The sequence below is a fragment of the Tenebrio molitor genome, chromosome 4 (assembly GCF_963966145.1).
Source record: "Tenebrio molitor chromosome 4, icTenMoli1.1, whole genome shotgun sequence".
Lineage (NCBI taxonomy): Eukaryota > Metazoa > Arthropoda > Insecta > Coleoptera > Tenebrionidae > Tenebrio > Tenebrio molitor.
In genome coordinates, this window is record NC_091049.1 from 24,296,079 (window position 1) to 24,322,038 (window position 25,960).

General features: G+C 34.2%; 1 long non-coding RNA gene across 1 annotated transcript; it reads left to right on the top strand.

Moving 5' to 3' along the window:
- Nucleotides 1-463: 463 nt before the first annotated feature.
- Nucleotides 464-5,218, top strand: LOC138129340 (uncharacterized). The gene is made up of 6 exons (XR_011159199.1): nt 464-2,142; nt 2,198-2,469; nt 2,598-4,351; nt 4,402-4,786; nt 4,835-4,928; nt 4,986-5,218. It is a non-coding gene; the product is annotated as an uncharacterized lncRNA (long non-coding RNA).
- The last annotated feature ends 20,742 nt before the right edge of the window (nt 5,219-25,960 follow it).

Genomic DNA, 25,960 nt, shown 5'->3' on the forward strand with positions numbered 1-25,960 from the left:
AGCATATTTGGGACTTAAACAGCAAAAACAAGTACTTTACGTTAGATTCTTTGTTGGAGTATGTCAAAGCCGATTTAGAATACAAAGTTGGAAGAACAACTCATTGGAAGATCCTTAAAAATATGGGCTACAAACACAAAATAGTAAATGGTCGCAAAATTTTGTGAGAAAAAAGATATGTGATTGTAGCCAAAATTCAGTTTTTGCGGCGTTATAAAGAACTGAAAAATGAAAACCTCTACAACTTTGTGTTTTTAGATAAAACATGGATCTATCAAAATGGTAGTGCTATTGGTCGGTGGGTCCATAATACGGATGTTAAAAGTAATCCCTCTGTGGTTAAAACCGAGGGAAAACGGTTCACTATTTTACATGAAGGGTCTAGTGCAGGATTTTTACCACAGTATGAATACCTATTAAATTCCAAAAATAATGACCGTGACTATCACAAACCATGACGGGAGACATTTTTAAAACGTGGGTGGATCAGCTATATACTCCCTGCACTATCAAAATTAAAAAAAAAAGTGTTGTGATAATGGACAACGCTCTTTATCATTCCATGCGAATTGACAAAGCTCCAAATTATTCAAATAAAAAAGTGAAATGCAGGAGTGGCTGACCCTCCACAACGTGACATTTGACCGGACTATGACTAAGAAACAACTATACGAACTGATTAAACCTTTTAATAACCACAACAACAGACGGTACCTAATTGACGACATATTACAAAGACATGGACACATTGTATTGAGACTACCACCTTATCATTGCCAATACAATGCAATTGAATTGGCTTGGGGATTTTGTAAGCAACATTATAATAAAAAAGTTGCTTCAGAATCTTCATCCAAAAACAAAATTGAAAATGTATGGCTTGAATCACTATCTAAATGTAGCCCCAGTTTTTGGAAACACTATGTAAAGCATGTTGAAGACATTATTGACAAAGACTGGTTGGCATTAATGGGTAATTATAGTGTGCAAGAAATCTCTCCCATTATTATCAGATTAAATGAGTCTGATTCAGAAGATGATGATTTTGTATCAGATGCAGAACTCAGTTTTGATGATAATAATGAGTGTGGAAGTTCAGTGTCATTGTTTGGTAAAAATTCTGTACTAAACACTGGTTTGTGTTTAAATATGTTTATTTGGGATCGAAAATACAGAAACCATATATCTTAAACCACTAGAACAGTTCAGAGGACGTGGAAGGCTCCAAGACCGCCGACAAGCCGTTAGTCAGGGTGCGTAAAGCGCTTCACCAATCGTCTAGGAAGCCTCAAATTTCCCCAAGATGACCCCGGCTGTACCTAATCGGAGGTGCTGTCTTAGAGGCCGATTTCAAGTTGAGTTGCATTGCATTGTCATGGTAACGGCACAAAATTACAAGTTTGAGAAAGATGACGCATATTAGTAATTAATGTGTAGGACAAAGATAGCTACACATTTGCGCTGCATCACCTATTTGTCACCCTGACTTGAAATCGGGCTCTAAGCAACCGCTTACGCTACCGCCGGGACATGAACCAGCGGAAACGAATTGGACGATTGGACCGTTTATAATAAATCGACGTATACGTTTTCCGTAAACGTCGTCCCGTAAGCGTACGCGAGAAAGTTGGTCATGTTTCAATTTTGACGTCAACGTCTTGCGTCAGCAGTTCAATTCGACCAATCACAAGCCAGAAAATGCACACAACCGGACCTGCGTACTCACAAACAGAAGTTGACAGATGACAAAAACCGTAAACTAAGAAGGTAGAAGGATAGCCAGTTCCCTATGTTCCAACATTCGCCAGCGGATAGCGGATGACTGGCTGTGACGTCACCATGATACCTCGATGCTTTGTTCACATTCGGATAGAAGAGCATTATATTATCCACAATCTTCACCTTTGTTGCGCTAATAAAGAAGTGACTGTCGTCAAGATCGCTATATTGTCGCGTTTTTTTTATTGGGTGTTACTTCCTGTGTTGACAGATTTTCGTTTTATTTAATTAATCGTAGAGCATTTTTTATTAGTGAGTAGTTTAGTGCAAAGAAGACGTATGTTGTGGTTATAAGATCTTGAAGATACTTTTAGGTTGTACTTTATAATTTAATACTACACTTATATACATACAGCGGATAAGGTAAGAAAAGTATAAATTTATGTATTCCCACGTTGTTATTAAATATTACCTACAGAAGTGGGTCATAAATTATAATGCCGGGAGTAAGATACGCAGTCTTTGGTTGCAAAAATAACCATAAAACAAAAAAAGGTACTGGACAAGAGGGACAAGATATAATTTTTCACTCTTTTCCAAAACCTAAAGATATGGTGTCTCAAACAATGAGAAATGAATGGATTAACAGGTGCAAGAGAGAAGATAAATTGAATCCAGAAACGAGTAGGATTTGTTCGAAACATTTTGTCGAAACAGATTACGAACGGGACTTGCAGAATGAATTGCTAGGTAAAAAAATAATAATTTTATCTTTGTTTGAGCCGAATATAAAAGCACATTTAAACCTATATTTAAATAATACAGACTTTCATTGTACTTGAAGTTAGTATATTTGAATGTTTTTTTTTTTATTTTAGAGTTACCTTTAAGAAATTTTTTTAAAAAAACAGCAGTTCCAACAGTGGGGCTGTCAAGCAAAAGCGCTTCTAATACAACTTCAAATACCGATTCTGATCGCTTTAGAAGACTTCTCAAAAGACAAAGACATCAAGATGTAGAGAAGCTCATCATGACTGACTGCAATAATGAGACCAATTTGAAATTAGATAATGATAACTCACCTCTTGAGTGCCCTCCTACAACTTCACTAGCTAAATTAGAAAATGAAAAGTACGATCAATTACTGAAAAAATTTAATGATTTGAAATCAGAGCATATTGAAATGAAAAACACTTTTGGAAAAAAACTTAAAGGACTCAGAGATCAATTGAAATATTATAAAACTAAGAGCTGCAGAAGTCCAAAATCAAAAAATTCAGAAAAGTCTCTAATTCTCTTAAAAAAAGTGCTCACTGACAATCAAATAGCTTTGTTGTCTAAAAAGAAAAAGCGAATTAACTGGACGCGAGATGAGCAAGCTGTAGCATTTACATTCAGATATTATAGTAAGAAATGTTATCTCTATCTGAGAAATAAACTTCACTATCCCTTACCCTCATTATCGTCTTTAAGAAAATGGGCTTCTCAAATTGATGTCAGTCAAGGAATTTTGAAAGATGTTTTGCTAATGTTAACTCTTGTCGGAGAGTCGTTCTCAGAATTTGAAAAAACTGTTGTTATTCAGTTTGATGAAGTGAAAGTGAAGTCAGTCCAGGAATACGATACATCTAAAGATGAAGTGTTAGGGCCTAACAACCAAATGCAAGTTGTAATGGCCAGAGGTCTATTTGCTCAGTGGAAGCAACCATTGTATATAGCTTTTGACCAAAAAATAACTAAGGAGATATTACTTACTATTGTCAATGAACTGCACAGAATTTCCTATAACGTTGTGGCTTGCGTAAGCGATTGTGGAGCAACTAATATGGGATTATGGAAGGAATTAGGAATTAATGCAGATAACACTTCATTTGAACATCCTATAACAAAAAACAACATCTACATGTTTGCAGATGCTCTACACTTACTCAAATTAATTCGTAATTGGCTTCTCGACGTGGGATTTGTATTAGAGGATGGATCGGTAATAAATAATAGTTATTTGTATAGCAAGGCTGCGAAATCCTACTTTGACGAACCGAGAGAAAAATTGTCGTCAAGGCCGCTTTGCGGCCGAGACAAGACAATCTCGAGGTCGTCAAAGGATTTCGTAGCCAAGGTGTACACAACATTTTGTGTGCAACCCGAAATTTTTTAATTATAAAATGAACAAGTAAAATTTCCTTCACTGTCAATAAAAATAAAGTCGGCCTACATGTCGCCATGTCGCTATGGAAACGACATAAATAAAACAATTCATTTTGAGAAAAATTAGAAAAATGTCGCAAGAAATTTACGTTTTTGTTCCGTCTACTTCCCCGGAGTTAAAAAATATTGCAGATTGTGCAGTGTCCAATTTAATACCAGAAAAGTCCAAACGGCAGTACGATAAGTGTTACAATGACTTTAAAGAGCGGTGTAATAAAAATAATGTGAAAACGGTGTCGGAGAATGTTGTTTTGGCTTATTTAATGGAAAAATCAAAAACTGTGAAAAGTTCAACATTATGGAGCACATATTCAATGTTGAAGCTCACGCTGAACATTCGGGATGGCATTGGTGTTACGAAGTTTCTGAAATTGGTACCTTTTTTGAAAAAAAGTCAGTTGGTTATCAGGCGAAAAAATCTAAGGTATTGACACGAGACCAGATCAATTTGCTGTATAACCTGCCCTTTTTTAGGTCATTTTAATCATGGGAATATCAGGAGCCATGCGAAGAGACCAACTAACCAAAATGTCTATCGATGACATCAAGGATGAACATTCTGTATTAATAGTGGCCGTTCCTGATACAAAAACTGGCATAAAACGAACTTTTACTGTTACCAATCCAGAATTTGTAATATTATACCGCAAATATGCAGCTCTTGTTCCGTGTACTCATCCAGAGTTAAAAAAATATTATAAATTGTGCAGTGTCGCATTTGAAACCTGAAAAATCGAAACAGCAATATAAAAAAATGTTACAGTGACTTTGAGACTGATGTAACAAGAAGAATGTGAAAACCGTGTTGGATAATGTTGCATTGGCTTACCTATTTACTGGAATTTATTTATTGTGGCAGGTAAATGTTAAATTCTGTTAAGATAAGTTATCATCTGCTCCCTTTTAGGTTATTTTAATCGTGGAAATATCAGATGCCGTGCGAAGAGACAAATAAATCAAAATGTCTGTTGATGCCATTCAGGATTCAGGATATGTTACTAGTTACTAGATATTTCCCTTTTTGACCGGTTAAAAATTAACCTATATAATTCTTCTAGATCGATAATCGGGATCTTTTTTACCGACTCGTCATTCATGAAGCCACCACTCCATTTGAAATTGGCGGGAACTTCAAACCAGATGAAAATTCTGTACTAATAGCGGCCGTTCCTGACACAAAAACTGGCATAAATCAAACTTTAACTGTACCCAATCCAGATTTTGTAAGATCACACGGCAAATATAGAGATAGATATGTTGTAATTGTGATAATAAATAAATATTGAAATGACTTTTACTTTTACGGCCGTCGTCAAGGCAACGGCTGCGAAATTCAATTTCGCGGCCTGCTCAAGGCACGCGAAGTGCTCATTTCGCGTACGGTTGCACACAAAACTCCTTTGCAGGCATTAGTGTCAATAACAGATACCGAAGTTAGACCTAATTGGAAGGTTAGTCAGAAACATTTGGATTGTCAAAAAAGTCAACGTCAAAATGTTAGGCTAGCAGCCCAGCTTTTGTCAAATACTGTTTCAACATGTCTTTTACGTTATAAACCACGAACTGATAAGCAAATGGCAGAGACGTTGGGAAATTTTATCAGTGATATCAATTTGTGGTTCGATATATTTAACAGTTATTGTGCTAAAGGAAAAGTTCCAACTAAAAATGCTTATGGAGTATCTTTGGAAAATCAAGAAAAACACCTGGACAACATGATACAAATGATTTCAAGTATCAGAGCTATTGGAAAGAATGCTCTTCAAACATTCCAAAAGGGAATGATTATTTCAATAAAATCTCTCAAAAGCTTATTTTATGACATGAAATCAAAATTAGATATAAAGTCCATATGCACACACAGATTGAATCAAGATAGCTTGGAAAATTTCTTTTTCCAAATTAGGAGCAGAGGAGGACCTGATGAACATCCGAGTCCCCTAGCAGCTATATACCGAATTCGGATGATAATGCTTGGCAAAAATCCTGGAATTCTTGGCTCGAAGGTCAATACTGAATCCAAGACTACAGATGAATATACCGGGTGTCCCAACGGTTTGGCAAAGTAGATTTACTAAGTTAATATAAGTTCTTTAAAAAATGTTATTATTTCATGTTATACATACAAGTTATGAGCACGGTTTAAAAATATTTTAGATTACACAGGGTGTTTGGTGTATCGGTGGCAACACAAACTTATATTTTTTTAAATGGAACACCCAGTATTTTTTTGCGTTTTTGGAAAGCTCTCGTCAAAACAAAGAGGAAGATACCACATTTGAAGGGTCTAACTTCTACTGTTAGTAAACTATTCGCTCTTTTGTGTCCGGACAAACCAAACTTTGAAAATTTGTAAAAAATATAACAGATGAAAATTATTTAGGTTAGGTTTTTTTTAGAACATTGTAAATATCGTCAATTTTATTGCCTTGTTGAAAAACATAAGATTCTTACTTAATTACGTAGAGGGCGCTTCAAACGCAAACTCTTTATTTAGTCAATTTTTTTAAATGGAACACCCTGTATTTCGATATACCGTTGGATAACTCTCTCAATGAGCGTTCGAAAGATATAAGGTGTTTGGCATCTAAAATAAATAGTTTATCCACAAATTTGGATAACTTGTTTATTGTGTTTTTTTTTTTGGAAAGTGTACAACCGCCACTGTTCTTTTTATTTCTTTTTTTTTAAGTTAATTAAAGGTTAAATTTATTCTCTTTTGAATTATTTTGTACATCTATAGTAATATTAAATTCGATGAAATGTATTTTTTTGGTTCAGTTAAATTTAAAAAAAATCTGAAATATTTGATATTTTAAATGAAATTTGTGGATAAACTATTTATTTTAGAAGCCAAACACCTTATATTTTTTAAACGCTCATTGAAAGAGCTATCCAACGGTATATCGAAATACAGAGTGTTCCATTTAAAAAAATTGACTAAATAAAGAGTTTGCGTTTGAAGCGCCCTCTACGTAATTAAGTAAAAATCTTAATGTTTTTCAACAAGGCAATAAAATTGACGATATTTGCAATGTTCTAAAAAAACCTAATCTAAATAATTATCATCGGTTATATTTTTTACAAATTTTCAAAGTTTGGTTTGTCCGGACACAAAAGAGCGAATAGTTTACTAACAGTAGAAGTTAGATCCATCAAATATGGTATCTTCCTCTTTGTTTTGACGAGAGCTTTCCAAAAACGCAAAAAAATACTGGGTGTTCCATTTAAAAAAATATAAGTTTGTGTTGCCACCGATACACCAAACACCCTGGATAATCTAAAATATTTTTAAACCGTGCTCATAACTTGTATGTATAACATGAAATAATAATATTTTTCAAAGAACTTATATTAACTTAGTAAATCTACTTTGCCAAACCGTTGGGACACCCGGTGTACATAGTTCCAAAAGTTTTGGAAACGGCGAAAATTAATGTAATTTTTGAAGAAGTCAGCGAATCTACTGAATTGAAAAGTTTTTCATCGTTCTCCTCTTCAAATTCCTCAAATGAGTCAATGACAACTCCTGATTTCAGTCCAACGTCTCAAGAAATCACAGACGATGCCTTAGAGTACATTGCGGGTTATATGGCCAAGAAATATAAAGATAAAATACCTAATTTAGGACAGTTCACCCACAAATTAAAAGCGGACAAAGCACCTTCATGGGTGCAACAACTTTCATACGGAGGACTAATAAAAACATCTGATCATTGGCTGAAAAAAATAAAAAAATGGAACTACTATTTTCAGACTCATCACGGCGAATCATTTCGCAAAGGACCCGGAATTGTAAGACATCTGGCTGTAAAAATCTTCAAAAAAGAAAATAATATTCCGTTTAATATGGTACAAGATTTTAGCAAACTAAGGCCCAATTTCATAATCAGGCCGTTAACGGCCTGTTTGTTAAAGTGAACTTTAAAATAAAGTCCACTTTAAGTAAGCACTAAAGTCAAATGCATTTCATAAAACGATAGCAGCATTTTTTAACTAAAGTAACCTTTATCGATTCCGACAACCGTCGAGCATTATGTTGGTATGCCTGAATCTTCCGTTGTTACTGTATCCACTTCTACGCGTCTTTGTTTCGTGTTAACCACGTGAGAAAGTAAGGTTCTGTTTTGTGTGGTTATTGTTAGCCACATTGTCGGTTTTGGGGGTTTTTGCGTTTTTCTATTTATATTTTTCAATAATTATGGCTAGTGCCAAGAGAATGCGCTCTAATAATTATAGAAAAGAGGAAGAATTGTTATTGCTAGAAGAAATTAGCAAATTTTGATTTGATGTAACAATAAAGCCATCACAGTTGCTTTTGTAATCCGAAATCTGTCAAAGAAATCGAGATCATCATAGTGTTCAAAGTAATTTTTCCATTGTCTGTAGACTTTCGTTCTTCTGACAAACAAAAATTCTTCATCTTCTGATGATGATGAGCTTGATGAATTGTTTATTACGTCCATACTTTTTATACTAATCATAAATTTTAACACTGCAGACTGCACATCCAAGACGGCGAACTGTCATGTCTGCTCCACAGTGACAGTGTGCTTACTTAAAGTTCCTTTAAATTATTTAAAGGCACTACAATGTCACTTTAAGTTAAAGGTACGTTAACGCGCCATTAAAATAAAGCCTACGATTATGAAACTGTTTCTTATACATAAAGGGACTTTAAAAATTTAAAGACACTTTAATTTTATTATGAAATTGGCCCTAAGGACAATAATTCGGGTGAACTTTAATAATTTGAAAGCTAAACATGCTAAAACGATGAAAAGAAAAAGTACGGAAACAGACTTATCTAGAACAAAGAGACGAAAGCTAAGCAAAATAACTAATGCCCGTTTGCACCACATATCAGTTTAATAAATATTAACTAATGTAGTATTAAATTTAATAAACACCTAAATAATTCTATTATTGCACCATCACAAAATGAACGAGTATTAACTAATATTTTAGTAAATGATTTTTTATTTCAAAAAGGTGCCTAGTGGCATTTTTTTGCGTCATATATTTACAATTTGGGTGGTATATTTCAAATTTCGACAATGGAAGCATCAAAAAAACCAAAACGTGGGGCAAATTTTTCCCCTTTTGAAAAAAGCACTCTTTTAAACTTGGTGCATAAATATAAAAATATTGTTTCCAACAATAAAACCGATGCAGTTGCGGTTGAAGAAAAGGAAAAATGTTGGAAGAGAATTACAGAAGAATTCAATTTTGAATCCCCTAATGGTATTTTACCATTAGGGGATTCAAAATTGAATTCTTCTCAAGACTCAAGAAACTCTTCAAAGACTTTTTCTTAACGTAGTCCAAACTACAAGAAAAATTGCGGCTGTCGAAAGACGAGAACATTATAAAACAGGAGGAGGAACTAAATAAATTTAAACATGTTTGTTTCGTTAATCGAAATCTTCTATAGAATGTAAATTCATCCATATCGTGAAAATGAGCAGATCTAACAGCACAAACGAGGAAATCCGATATCGATAATTTCTAATATATCGAAATCATCTTCAAATATATCAACGTCATCAAATAATAAATTTATTGTGGATAAATTATATTTACGTAATTTATTATACTGTCATATACGTCAACTTATATTTTAATACTAATTTAAATAACCAAATTTGGCTATTTAAATTTAATAATAATTAAATTGTTTTTAAGGTGCGGTGCAACGTAAAATCAAATTTTAAACAATGTTAAAAATGAATAACCTTTTAAGTAATATTAAATAGTGTGGTGCAACTGGGCATAAGTGATTTAAACCCACAGAATTAATACTCGTAAGTATGTAGGTACTTACATACTAGTAATATTGTATCAAATTACTGAAAAAATTACAGTTGCTTTAATTTTAAGCATGTTATCTTATTTCTATGAATAGATTACTTATGGCCAGTTTATAGAAAAAGAATGAAATATTTAATTCGAATTAAATTAATGCGCAAAAAACCCATGAATCCGAAACTTCGATTGGTTCGATCTGATCACGTCTTCAATTAATTTCACATTTGATTACGATTAACTTAATTTCGCTTCTGTAAATTGGTCTAGAGTATTTTAAAATTTAAAAATAGCCAATGATAATGTAATAAACAATATGACGGCCTGATTCTGCGCTGCGGATTCACGAACTTATATATCGGCAAAGATTAAGAATTGGTAAGATACGACAGTAAGACGAAGAAGTGCTTTCGTGGAGTGAGATGCACGAGATTCCAATTTAAAGGGCCGTTCGGTATTTTCTCCGATTGCGCTGCCGAATTAATACGACTGAGTGTTGAAAATTTAAAAACAACTGTTCGTTATGCTGACGAAGTGACGCGTGTCGATCAGCTTGGGATGCTTGGGTCAGTTAAATTGTTTTAAAATAATAAAGTAATTGTTGTGTGAGACTACCGTTTTCACTTGAGTTTGTTCATCCATGTAAACATTTCCCATTAGGCTACTTGGTTAAATTATTTATTATAAGGTTCAGATTATTTTATGTAATGAAATTTAGTAATTTTGATTTGAGTAGCGACAAAAAAATTTAAAACTTAATATTTTGATGAATTTGTAATGATCTCTCTGTTATATACCTACATACCTACTGATTATAAGTACATACATTATATTCATATTTTCTTATAAAATCGGGTTTTATTTTTGACGTAAAACAACCTTATTAATTTTTCTGTAAGAAAACAATCGAATGATGACGTGAAAGTGTATTTCCACTGGTCCTCATGCGTTTTTGCCCTATTCAAATTTCCCTGTTGCATTCCAATTTAAAGGGCCTATGCATTCAAGGTCACTGAGGAACGGCTGGAAACATCAAAGGCACCGCTCGGAGTGACGTATCTTGCCAGTCCTTAATCTTTGATATCGGCATGGTTGAGGTATCACAGTGACGTCACACCCCGAGCGGTACTGGAGGATAGATTCGTGCGATCTGGCAATCCTTATTGTGTACGGTTCTTGGACAGATGACAGAAGTGTTTTTTTTTTGGTCGTTGGTCGTATTCTAGGCGTTTTCCACCGTCTTGTCCTTCTTATGTTTGTTTCAGCAAAATGAGCTGCACCTAATACAGTGCAATCGACAATTATTCAGATCAACGAAGGGGTTGAAATCTTGACCGTGTGTCTACAGGGATGGAAGTATTTCTGGTTGCGTATACCCGTTACAATTTAAATTTCAAATTTTTTTCCGAGGCAATAGCGCTGAAGTAGTGACAGTTATTTGACGTTTATTAGCTCAGTTAGCAAAGATACGAAAAATCTGACACTGTCAAAGTCATAACCGCCCGTTATCTAAGTAATTGTTGACTGCACCGTATGAGCAAACTTGTAGTTGCTACGAGTAATAATAATTAATAAACAATAAATAACAAATTTGTGTCTTGGTCGGCCATTACTGATTTTTTGACTTTTACTTTTGCGCTTGCGTACCGAATGCGACAGGCCAATTTATAAAATGGTCTGTCGTCGACTATGACACGTCAACGTCAGCGGTAGGTACCGTCAACGTTTGCGTCATACGTACGGACGTCAATCTATAAATCGAGCTTTAGGCGAGAAAGCGAAGTGTTCTGTCTTCTGATAAAATAATAATAATTTGTCTGACGTTTTACGGAGTTCGAGTCCTAGACTCATCTTTCCCCAATCTAACTGGCAGGCATCTACGCATGAAATGGTAGGGCTGTCTGACAGACTTGTCAAGTATCGAGTTACCGTACCCCCTAGCTGGTCGGCCTCCAGTTGCGAACCCAGCAGGTCGAGAGTACGGTGGGGGGGTTGTTGGAAAAACAAATCGCCAGAAGAAGAGGGCTGCAGATGGCGTCGTCGGAATGCTCCTGCTTATGCGTTACAACGAGGGGAAAAACTGCAGAAAAAACCCCTCGTCGGAGCCGAAGAAGAATGGGGGAAACGCTCAAGAAAATAATTATAGACTAGACTATAAAAATAAACTCGGTTTGCTTACACTTTTACCTGGTCCTTTGAACTGGAGATGGCCCTGGTGTGTGATCTGAAACATACTCGGGAGAGTTCAATTAATAATTTGCTTCGAAGAGGCTACGCGTTACTGCGGAGTTCTGAAACAAAAGCAACGGACAAAGCTGTCTTCTGATCGGGGTGTGGCAGTTCTTATAGGGGTGGATTCTTCTTGCGTAGCCTGGAGAGTCTCAGCGCTAGGGTGAGGGTAGTACGATGGTGGTAAGGTTCTCGATTATAAAAGGTAACGACAACGGTTACGCCAATATTTTCATCTCACTTAAATGTAAGTTAATCTGTTTGACACGATACAAACATCCCGTAAAATTGTGTATATTTCTGTCTTTGTCACACTCACGGCATTTGTCGATAATGTATTTTCTTTTGATTTGGAGTCTCAAAAATGAACAATGAGTTGTCGCTACCTTATTTATCATCGAGAACCTTAGATGGTGGGCGTAAGCAGCGCTACTCTGGCGCCTAAAGTCGGAACTACTCGTATGCTTGCTACAGTTTGCAAATATGTTTGTTGATCGATGCATATAAACTCATTGTTCGGTTAACTCTGTTTGTGCTATTTTGTTGTACATTTTGACTAGTGTTGTAGTTTGATGCCTTCTACCTTTTCATCCCCTATAAAACATTTTGTTGAACTTCATGTTTCTTTATCTGAAAATATTTGTGCAATTAATTGTACCTTTAGTAATCCCCAGGTATTTTTCGCATTTCTCTTACTGCCAAATGACCATTTTTTTCATTCTTCATTCACATTCATATTGAGAATTGTATGAGGTGATTTTGATGTTTTGACATCTGTACCCCCTCTATGGTTATTTTCATGTACCCCACTTTTACATCTTTCCCTTCTCTTTTTTCTTCTCTGGCGATGGCTCGTATTTTTTTCTGTATTTCTCTTTCTTTGTGAGGTCGTTGTCAATAAATATTTTCTCTGTTGCCCTATTTTCTTTTAATTTTCCTTTCTGTTTTATTACCTTTATTTCCCACTCCACTCTTCCATTTACACTAGTATTTGGTCCTTGTTTATGTTGTAGCAATCTTTAACTTTCGCTTCCCCTATGGTTTCTTTTATAAACTTTTCAACTTCCTCTCTGCTCTGCTGCTTGCTATTTCCTTCACTTCTCCATTCCGTTATCACTATGTTATTTTTTCTTCTTCTTTCTTCATTCTTCATTTCTTTTCTTTATTCTTAAATTCTTCCCTAAGTTGTTCTATTTCTCTCTTGACTTCTTGGTTCTCTTTTCTCAGCTCCTTTATTTCCTCTGTAATTTCCCTTTTCATTTCCTCCAACCTCCAGCTTTTCCAATATCTTTTAAATTTTCCTGCCTGATTTCTTCTCCACTTCCGGTGACCTTGCGGTTTTTTTGCTTGCCCCAAATACCTCCTCCTGCTCCTCCTATTCTTGTCTTTCTGTCTTTCCTTTCCACTTCTTTTCCTTTTTTTTCTTTTCTTCCTGGGACGCCTCCACCCTTCCTTGGCTAAAAGAACGGTTTCTGCCTCCCTCGCTCATAGGCTTGCTCTTTACCTCCTAGATGTCGTTATTTCCGTTTGTTTAACACTTCTCTTCTTTTGGGTGTTTTCTTCCTCCCCACACCGTTCAGCCTCTTCCTATCTTGCTTCGATAAATTCTCCTCTCCTTTGTCGTTGGTCTCTCTAATTTTCTCTGCGTTTATCTCCCTTTGCGCTTCACTTGCTTTAGCTCACTTTTCACCACGTGTTGCTCACTCCGTCGGTAATACAGGAATCCTAATTAAATAAAATAAAATTATTGATTTATAATAATAAAAAAATTATTGAGATATGAATTAATTACAATTACTTTTGGTTCGGACTATCCCGCCTCAACCTCCTTGGGTGGTGTTGAGATCCGCGTGGAGGGTGCGTGGAGGAAACCGTGATGCCTAAGTATTGGACAGTATTATTTTTCGGAATTTCGTCGCGATAGATTTTCAGTTTTGTTTGTGTGAAAAGTGTTCTTTGTTTTTATGCTTTTGGGAAGGTGAAAAAGATAGATAGACATTTGGTGGGGTTGGTTTTACTCGCCAATAGGTAGTACATTGCTCGATGCGATGAAGCTTCTGTTGGATGATGTGGAAATGGCTCGATTTCTATTGGTTCTTGTCGAGCGACAGGACATGAGGCCCATGTCTCGGTTGCCACCGCTTTATGCATGGGCTAGCGACAACTAGCGCGCGCTGATTGCTCCGCTGACTCAGGGGTGGGCTACCGTCCTATACCGAGATTGGTCGGTCTCTTTGGCTCCTCACGGTAATAGGTACTCCACATTATTTTTCATTGTGAGTGTTTCTTGCGAACTGATTAATCGTTTGCTTTTCGAATTAATTCTTAATGGAATACATAACTGTTTAACAAAATGTTGAATTTTATTTTTAGGTGGAAAATTTAATAAGTCACTCATTTTTTAAAAACTATATTTTGAGTTAAATTTATATTATCATCAGTTCAAATGAAAACCTGGGCTGAGTAGGCGTTGAAAAAAGTAAACCATTTGGAACAGTCTAAAGTTCGAATTTCCCACCGTTTAACACTAATGACATTTGCTTATGTTTAATAAAGGGCGCCCTTAGATATTTCGAGAATAGGAATCGTTAACTTATCTTACTCGTATTTTTTATGTAAAATATTGCAAAGAAAGAAAAAAAAAACAAAAAGGTTTTTTGTCTGTCACTGTCCAACGCCTTTCCTGCCCAGGATTTCATTAAAATGTTCGATATACGGGTGGACTATCGTATAGCATACCTATTCTCAATAAACCATATTTCTAATCATCCTAGAAATTTCAATTTTGCGGTCAATAATCTACACTGAAAGTACTACAACACGAATTTTAAAATTAATATTACTTAATTTTTTTATCGACTCCCTGTCCCTCGATTGAAAATACCGCAGAGAACTTATTTCTGATATTAAAAATTATAAAGGAGTCAATGATTTTAAATTAATTGATGTTTAATAATAATTTTTGGTAAAATAAAAATGCTACTACTTTGTTCATAAATGTTAAATGTCCATTTATGTATTCAGTTTGATAATAAAACGCTATCAAAATCAAATTTCAAATTTATTTTATTTTATAAAAAATGATTCGGCAATTTCGTACATCGTAGATTTTAAGATCAAGCCTTCTAAATTTCAATTTCTTTGTACAATTAAAAAAGGGTTTTATCGCAAATATGCTATACGATGGTCCACCCTGTATATTTATGTATGTAGTAAAAACGTTGTAGATGTGGATTGTCAAACTCAACGTCGCTTAAAACTTATGATTAAACTGTACATACTTTAGTGAGAAATCGGTCATAAATTCTAAATAATTTATAACATAAGCGCGCCTGGCAGTATCAACAATCCACATCTATAACATTCCGCCAATAACAATGTATGTAGGTACTTATTGTGGTACCATCGTAGTAGGCGTTGGTGGCTTAGTTGAATGTGCCACAAGCTTCATAACATTAGTGAGACTAGTATTGCCGATAGGTGGCGCTCCTGGCGGTAGTGGAAATCTGTCTACTAGTTTGTCTAACCTTGCAAGGTTGGCGGCACATCTAAAATTTGTGTAGGTTTTCAACGCCAACTACGATGGTACAATCATTTATAATGACCCTGTACCAGGTGTCCATTCTCAAAGTCGAACATTGGCAATTAAAATTGTTTAATCAGTTTATAGGTATTACGTAATTATTTATACAGTGCTTTTTTTTAACGGTGGCCATAGGGTTTACATGCTAAAAATTTAGGGTCTGTTAATGAGCTTTTTAGTAGGAATTTTTAAGTGAAATTTGGTAGGATATTAGATTAGTATTTTATAAATCAATTTCACTTCGGCCCATCGTACAAAACAAAATAATCACGGAATTAGAGCAAAAATAGGTTTATTAAATTTACCCCGTGGCTTGCCAAGTAGGCTGACGTAATGTAAACCCAACAAACGTCAAACAGTAATAATTTTCAATGGACACCTTTTCAAATAAAGAAATTATTGAATGGGATAGACTTTGAAATATGTGCAGTTTTATTTCATAAACATAAAACATAGGAAATCATAATTACATCAAAATAAATAAAATTCTGCTTCAACAATATTAAACTATTTTAATATTTTTGAATTTTCATTTCATAAATTGTTCAAACTGTCTTCCACAGGCTGCAAGACACTAACCAAGACGATCATAAAAATTTTGTTGAACATCTTGTAACTGTCTAACGATTATAAAACCTTCTGGGCAAAAAATAATGTAATATGTAAATTAAAAGTACTTTTTTTTTTAATTAATTCCGTAATTATTTTATTCTGTAGTATAAAATAATCTAAAACTGATTTACAAAATACTAATCTAATATTCTGCCAAATTTCACGTAAAAATTCCTGCTAAAAAGCTTATTAACACGATCCAAAGTTTTTGTCATGTAAATCCCTATGGCCAGTGTTAAAAAAAAGGCACTACATCAATAATATTAAAGAATTAATAATAATAATATAAAAATAAATAACAGTTTAAGCAGTTTTTATTATAAAATCTTTGAAAAAACAAACAATCCCAAAGAAAGATGAAATTACCTGTAGATAATCTTATTTATTATAGTATAATTTAATAGTATCATTTCAAGCGCATTAATTTCATTTTTCTGTTGATACCATTAGGTACCTTATCTGTAAGTTCCACTGGCGAGCAGGAATCAGCAAAGTGTTCGAGTTTGAAAATGCACAGGCTGTATGTCCAATATTAATACATAATATAATATATTATATACAGACTGTAATCAAAATACACGGAGATATTTAAACCCGTAACTACTGAATACTCCCGCGTCAATAGAAAAATATGCGTCTTTTGAAAAAAGTAGGAATAAGTTAACAAATGGCATGGCAACTTAGACAATAAATTTGTGAACACTGTCTTGGTTTCATGGTAGAAATAAAAAAAAAATAACAAAAAAAAAAGCGAGTGTGTGTATGACAAAAAAGGATCTTCTTCTCAGAGATTGGGTTGTCGTAGTTCAGTTATTAGTTGCACCTCGACGAACGGTGCAGCAGTGAATTAATAATCGAATATTTGTCCTTAAATCGTTTAAAATGCCAAATTTTACAAAGGTGGAATTAATGGATACGTATGGTGTTCGCGAGAAGTGCTATGCTGCGGGTGGCAACGCAAACTAGGTATATTGGAATTCGGAAACAGTTTCCAGACAGGGTTGTACTTACCTAATTGAAAAACGTTTACTTTCACGGTGCAACGGTTAAGGGACACAGGACAAGTACGTCTCCGGCAAATTCCTCGAATGCAGTTGCTCGAAATCAAATGCTCGAAATCAATGGCTCGAAAATGAAATTGCTCGATTGTAACTTTTCTCGAAATACAAGTTCCTCGAACTGCAATTTCTCGAAAATGTTTTGCTCGAATGTATATGGTCGAAAATGTGTAATTGGAGTGTAATTAGTAATTATTAGTAATTACGGACTAGTCGTAATAATGACATTAATGCCTTCAAAATATGCCTGTAAAAAAATTTCTCGATTCTGTTATAATGCACTTACTAACCTTATATCCCAATTGCATATTGGATAAACTTATTGTTTTATAAAAAAAACAACTGTTGCGGCCTTGGAGAAAATAATGGAATCTCAAATGCCTGCACCCGAAGATCTCTAACGGTCTTACTGCCTTACCGCAATTACAAATCTCACATCATAAATAAAACGAGTCTTCAGATTTTTAATATCGTTTGATTTAAAATCTAATTAAAATTTTGTTCGGTAATTTCGTTTATAAATTTTAGAAATGAATTCTCTTATCAGTATAAAAATCAGAAGTTAAAATTTTTGTGTAAAACAGTTTTTTTTTTAATTTATTAAATGCAATACGGATGTGGCCTTTGTAATAACAATCACCGCATTATCCTGTGTATGATCATTACTTTCGAGCAAAACATTTTCGAGAAACTGCCGTTCGAGGAACTTGCAATTCGAGCAAAGTCATATTCGAGCAATTGACTTTCGAGCAGCTGATTTCGAGCAATTCGTCTTCGAGCAATTGCATTCGAGCAATTTACCTAGATTCGGACAAGTACGCGAAGGCTAGCACTCCAGTGCTGAGGTTCACACCATCTACTCATAGTACTTTAAAAGAACAACTTCCTTACATGGAAAAAATGACAAGCCTTGCAGTCAGGAGATGACATGCGACAGTTTGTGAACAACTCCCGGAAAAATGTGTAATACAACTATACAACATTTAAAACAGCTGATAAATTCGGTAGAAGAACTAATTGAACGAGTCGTGGCATTTAGTGCGCAAATTCGGGAAAACCGTGAAGTGCGTTCGTACATCAATGGCGCGAAGGGAATAGACGTGTATCATGCATCAAGGACATTTTTAGCATTTACTGTGAATAAGGTACGCTAAAAGTAAAAGTGTTTTGTCCGTTTTTTCGACACAATTCAGTGTCAGTGTCAAATTTCTTGGGTGGTAATCGTTTTCGTTGAAATTTTTTACCATTGATTTCACTTTTATTTGTTCTTTATTAACGTGCACCACGGGCAGGAATGAGGTAAATTTTGAATTTTTAAATACGCATTTTTAGCCAGTGCAAATCGTCTTCAAATGTCTTGGTTGTTTACGTCTTATATTTCCGCGTATTTTGTTTACACTCTGTATAGGATTATTTACAGTACGTGGTAATCTTAGCAAACTTCTTTTGACTAGATCAAACAAGAATTTAACACAAAGAAAACAAGAGAGGATTTTAATACAATTAACTGATAATGGCAGTTCACAGTATATTGTTTTGTCGATGTTACTAAAAATTTGTGGGAAAGTATTTTTTTATTGTGAGAATTGCCCTCAAATGTCACATGATTTATATTGACAAATCACAACTCCGAATTGTTTGAATAGCAACCAATCACAATTTAATTAAGCGGAAATTTTCCCTAGGGAAAATTTCCGATATAATTGACCTAGGGAAAAAAAAATTCGGGCGATTCTCTTCCGAATATACCTCGGGACAGATATATATCGCCAGAAATTTTTTCTTGCTACAAACACTCGTGTGGGAGGACTGCTCGAAAAAAAAAATTATCTGTCCCTTGGTATATTATATATGAATATTATTTACGGCTCGATTGGTCGTCTTTCGTATTCCTGACACTATTTTTTTTCTATCGCGCCAGTACTCTACTTCTCTTACATCTCTCCTATTCATATTTGGTTGCACGTTTGTTGTGGTCGTCCTATTTTTCTTCTCCCTTGTGATTTTCACTTATAATATCCCTAGTGCATTGATTATTTCCGCATATTAATCAATGCACGAGGGCATATTCGGTAAGAAAATCGCAACGACACGAACATTATGTTTCTTAAATTATAAATTTTTAAATCGTACGACACTCATTAAAGACCAATAGAAAAATTAGTTCACCAGCCATAACCAAGACAACAACAAAATAAATGATTTTGATTGTCTGAAAAAAACTTATTAATTTCATGTTGGGTTAGCTAGGTGCAAAAAATTTCCAGGAAATCTCAATATTGTTATAGAAACGATACCAAATTTTGTTTTTCTATTGGCTATTTTTAAGTGTCGTGCGATTTTCATTCAAATATTCTTACAGTTGGAGGAACAGATATTTGGGAACACATTATAAAATAAGCCGATTGCCTCTTAGGTACTTGTAGTTATTTATGTATTAAGGGCATAATCAGGAGATTATGGCACGATGGAATGTTTAAAGCCCGAGGAACGAGGGCTTTTAAATTCCCGAGTACTGCTCAGTATAGTGATACATACAACGGGTGTTTTTTTTAAATTTGGCGTCGAAGTAGGCGTTGAACTGTCGATTGTGAATACAGGTTACGGATCACGGATCAGCTGTTCAAATCTTACACTTTTCCACGAGTGGTGCGATCTCAATCGACTCTCCAACGCCTACTTGGACGCCAAATTAAAAAAAAACACCCTTTACTCATGACGGTGGAATCTAAGATTCGTCTTATTTCTAATTCTTTCTGTTGGTATTTCGCTTTTTTCTATCAGGCATGTCAAAAATCGGTGGACGCTTTTTCATCTACCTTACTGCTTCTCTAATTTCTTTTGTTCTTGTTTCAATTTCCTCAACTCTCTTTGTTGGCAAAATGCTAACCAAAATTATTTATTCCAACCAAGATCACATAACAGTCTTGACGAGGGAAAGTGTTCGTTTGGTAAATATTCACGGTAAATTGCTAGCCTGCTTCTAAAGCTAAAAACCACGGAGCTCAAATGTGAATTTAAGATATTGAGACAAAATACCTCTTAAAAAATTGTGTTAAATACTTGTTAAATCTAGAGAGGTACAAATAATCTATTCTTTCCGAATTTGCTATTTGATATGTGATTAAAAATAAATAAATAACAATAAAGCAGAACATCAATGAGTTTATAATCAAACCAATGAGCGTTTGCATCTCTGTAACATGTTTTACGAAATAATGCCAATGAAGCAAAGATGGTTATTTTATGAAGACCAGTTAGTTTTCCTGAATTAATGATTTTAGTAAATATCTGTGAGTACACGATTTTGCATTAATCCGTGTAGAAAAGACTTAGCAAAATTTCACTTTAGATCAATACATACCGGGTGTCCCATCACTTGTGTCCCGTAGGAAAATGACTTTAAAACTAAATTATATTTATATGAAGGTATTATAGATGCATAAATACTGTTCACCGCCACAAAAATTGGGTATTACTTTTTTGTTAAAATTAATTACCTAGGTACAGCAGGCAAAAAACTATCACTCTAAAAATTAAATTTTGTTCAATGCAGTTCAAATTTAGTATACGTTTTGAAAAAATGGTAGAGCAATAAAATCCGTGATTAGAATTTAATTAAAATGTTTTGATGTAAAGATATTTGCTTAAATTAATTTGGGCCCTTCTATTTTATGAAAATTTATTGCAGACGAAGATTTATGAGGGGTTGCAGTGTGTTTGACGGCGTAACAAAGGCAGGTACCGCTGGAACCCTCTTGAATGGTCTTCGTACCATAAATTGCGGACAAGAATAATACCCACAAACTTAACTTTGTCTTCCATAAATTTTTATAAAGTAGAAGGACCCAAATTAAATTAACCAAATATCTTTACATCAAAACATTTTAATTAAATTCTAATTACGGATTTTATTTCTCTATAACTATTTCATAACGTATACTAAATTTGAACTGCATCGAACAAAATTTAATTTTTAAAGTGATAGTTTTTTGCTTGCTGTACCTAGGTAATTAATTTTAACAAAAAAGTAATACCCAATTTTTGTGGCGGTGAACAGTATTTATGCATCTATAATACCTTCATATAAATATCATTTAGTTTTAAAGTCATTTTCCTACGGGACACAAGTGATGGGACACCCGGTACAAACAAATCTAGTAGGTACTTTTGGAGAAATCATTGAGAAGTATGTGATCTTTTTGAATTTAACATTTGAGAAAACGGGTTCTCACCAAGGCGACGTTTTTTAAAATAGATTAAAAGATTTGTTAATTTAACATTCGTTCCTTAGGGCCTTCGCTGTTAGGGAGTGGCTACCACTTTCCACCCACCTAACGGTGGTGTTACGGATATGGATCATTAACAAAAGAGCTGATACGTGCAAAGAGTTCCTCATAAGTCATAAGTATGATGACAACTTATTTTATTTAAAATGATATCTTTATAGGATCACATAATTTGCATCTCAAATTCTTTCAATCCTGTTTCATATAAAGGGTGTTCATTTAATATTCTGGTAGCAACACAATTACAATTCACGCACAAATTAATAAATTTATTAAATGAGGTGCTGGAAATGTCTGCCTTCTTCTTTTCGTAACAATTTGTGGCACGTTCCAGCTTTCCTAAATTCCTACATAAGGTTCAGTCTGTTGCGTTGCGATAACTGACGCACTGAAGTGTGGGGAGCATTTTGCATTATTTCTCTTGCAGTTTCAATAACTGCACTAACTGCACCAGTGCGTTTTAGGTCAGCTGACCTGTGGTTTTTCTTCGGTAAACGCCTCCAGTTTCACCAAACAACTTTACACACCGGCTCAGGTTTTCTTCGAAGGTTTTCCGTCAACAACAACATTGGGAAATTCGGAGATAAACTCTTCTAAGCAGTTTTGTATGGAGTAGATCCTTGAACCATTTACTTTGAAACCATTGCGATTGCGAAAATAACTTTCAATCAAAAACGTTTTCTGCTCTAACGTGAACACCAGCAAACAGTAAACTTGTCTGAACGCAAATGTCAAAATTGACAGTTCTACTCTAATTTTACTAACGGGAAGTTCAAACGACGACATGCCTTCACAGAAACAAAATATTTCCATAGGTAATGCTATCAGAATATTAAATGAACACCCGATATAAATACATAGGTACCTAAATTAATTTATTATTAAGTCACTTATTTATAAATTACATTATTTCAATTCACGCCGAGTTCACGCAAGTTAAATTTCATTAACTCAAAACCTAAATCAGGCCATTCATTAAATTGACTTATTTATTTATAACTTTGTTGAGACAAAACACCGTCAAATCAAGATTATTTGCGAAATAAAATTTAAGTGAAGTGTGTTCAATAATTTTAAAATATTTTCAACTTCTCGCAAAAGTTTAATGAAATAAAAATGAGTAACACAACACAACCTACGAACAATCAGTTTTCCTTTTCTCACAATGTTTTCGTATTTTTTGCAAAATACCATCGGAGGAGAAAAGGAACAACCCCAAATAATCACCCACCAATTCGAAAGACGTTATACATTAGTGCTGTGATCAGAATAGATGTTTTGTTTATAATAAAAATTAAAGCATGTACATTTTAGAAAAAAATTAAAAATGAGATTTTTACCACATAAATAATACAAATTATTATATCAGTAATTTAAGTAACAAAGAAAGAAGGCATAATTCAAAAGTTATCGTACTTTCTACGCTAAAACAAGGTAAACGATAAAAGTCATGTGACTTAATACGATATTTGACATTTAGCGTTGAGTCAATTTGGAAGTTATCGCAATTGACACAACTTTACTACGAAATTATTTTTACATCAAAAAATTACACAGCACATAATTGCAACTGTTTAATCAACGACTTCTTCATTATATTTTAATAAGTTCGCTCGATTTAATAGTTATTCATTGTATGTATAAGTGTTTTAGATAGCATTTTATTCACGCAAGAATATTTAAACGGAAGACCTTGCTCGAGCGTTTAATTTTCTTAAGTGAATAAAATGCATCTAAAACACGCATGCAATACAGCGTTTTATCCACAACCACAATCACACTCATTTAGTCATTTAGAATCAGAATCGCCGAAATTTTATTTGATGCCATCCAAAATTAATTTGACATTTTACTCTGACAGCGGCTGTCACCTCAAAAATCGTTGAAATTTCGCATTAACTAATTATGCCGTGTTTTTAGACTTATAAAACACTAAAGTTTTATAGACCACATTAAAGGTTGCCAAGCAATTGAATTATGACCGTATAATATAGTGATTGTGGATAAAGTATCTTAAATTCATACCTATGATATTTTATTCGAAATATCATGTGATTTTAGTGATACAATAAATAATTTAGCGGGTTTTACATCAGTTTAGCGTTATCTTTATTTTGGCACAGACAAGACGATAACTCCCCATTATTTCAAAAGATTACTAAGTTCATTATTAAACAAATTAATGAACAAATTTAATAATTTTAGTTTGCTAGGAACATTTTACTGTACATGTTGGTGTTACAAAGTTATAATATACTTTTTCTTTACTCATTTAGAATTGTTCATTGTTTTGTTTCTTTACTCGTATTCCTTCAATAGTAAGAGATGTCATGTATTCGAAATGTCCCTGTATTTATTTTGAATCTTAGCACTTTATTTCAATTTTTTGTATTTATCGTGTTACCACTACATATTTGTAATTGCATCCTATTTATCTCTGATGTGGTGCTATATGTCCTATTTTTGTTGTTAAAAGTATGTTCTTTGACGGCGGAGGGTATGTTTAATGCAAATAAGTGCATCCCAAACAAGCTGGTGCATGCCGCCAAGATGGCCTAAGTTGTAACCGAGAAGCCAAGAAGCAGCGATTGTCAATAAGCTCAAAATAAATTTTTTGTGCTGCCGTAGTTGCAATTGGCATTTTAAGTGGACGATTAGCGTGCGGCAATGGAAATGAGAAAACTCTAGTGCTGCAATGGACAAACAAGAAATCTAAGGCAAGAAAAAATAAACTAATTGTGGCAAATCAAGTATTACTGAAAGACAATTATGTCTCTAATGTTATAAAACAAAAGGTGCCTCGTAAATATTTTAAAAATGCTAAAATGTGTTAATTTTAGGTTTGGGGGGTTAATTTATAAAAATTTCGGTTGGTGACCTTGCAAGCTATAAAGTTGCGTTTGAATTTGAAATTCGAGCACTGACAGATTGACATTTGACATATTTAGTGCTAAATTGATTACCAACATAATTTTGTTTAAGTAATATTTATTATGTTAATGATTCAAAAATATGTTTTATTACAAAAGGCAGCACAAAAAATATTGTATGGTACTCTTGTGAAAACTCCATTGCTTTACTCACTCACATACAGCGCTCGACTGCGTCTCGCGCCATATTACCGTTCGTAAAGCAATGGATTGTTTTCAACACTTGTAACATAAATAACTATTTAAGCTGTTTTTCTTGTACTTCGCGCGGGATAATAATCTTTTACTTATTCCCACAATACAGTGGATGTGAATGTCAATTCATTTGAAATAGGCAATCAAACTTACAGATCTAAGAATCCTATGTTCAGTAAAATAAAAAACTCACGGTACGTATTACTTAATAGCTTGCCCGTGATTTATTTTAAATTAGGTATCAGTTGATATTTTATTTTACAGAGTAATTTTGAAGGTTGTGCAGATATTTTAACCTGTGATAGAACCCCACAGAAGCTAACGATTGAGCCAATAATGTCTTATTCAAATGCTGATATTTTTCGAGAAAAAGGGGTTCAAAGTTTTTGAAAAAATGTTTGGGAGCTACTGATTTTATGGAAAAATGGGTCAAAAATAAATCATAGTAGACTTTTTTATTGTCATTTAATTCAAAATTAAGTCATTTTGACAAGAACATCAAATGTCTTTCATCAACCTGAAGAAAATTGATATGGTCATTGATCTGTGGCGAAGCCCGTGCACATTCTGAGCTAGCACGACAAATCTTCGGTGAAAAGTTTTCTCAAAGGATACTTCACAATGCATCAACCTTTGTAAACGTTGCACAGGATCTTCGCGATTTCAGGCGTTTTGGAGTAGATAAGCACGATCTTGGCCGACAACGGGAAGACCGCATTTTAGTTGCAGAAGAAGACATTCCTTACGAAATCCAAGAGCGTCACTTCCAGCAGTCCTTTTAATTAACGTGTGGGTCACCTCGTAGATCCCTATGTTTAACCTCCGCCTCATTACGTTTAAAACGCCGCTCAGGAAATTCGTGAATTCTGAATCGAGTTCGGCTTTGTTGGACACGTCGTACTGAAGCTTGCATTGTAAACGATGGCAGGCATTTTGAGCAACTGCTTTGATGTTTCATTTTATATTGGGTGATTCAAATTGATTGTGGATGAGTATGACAACTATGTACGAAAATTTATGTGGTAACTGTGTGGGTGGCATATTGTTGACATTTCATATGCCTGCATTTGATTTTTTTTATATGTACCATAGCACATTGAGATGACAGTTTTCAAAATTATGCGGCTATGAACTGTCAAAGAAATATCAACTATGTCCTACCTACAGAGTTGCCACATAAGTTTTCGTACATAATTGTCATACTTATCTACAATCATTTTAAATCGCCCAATAATTATTTAACTCACAATTACATACATTCCTTTCACTTTGTTGTTTAAGCCTTTGTTGTTTTCTGGATAACTTGCAGGCACTATTTTATCATCACTTTAC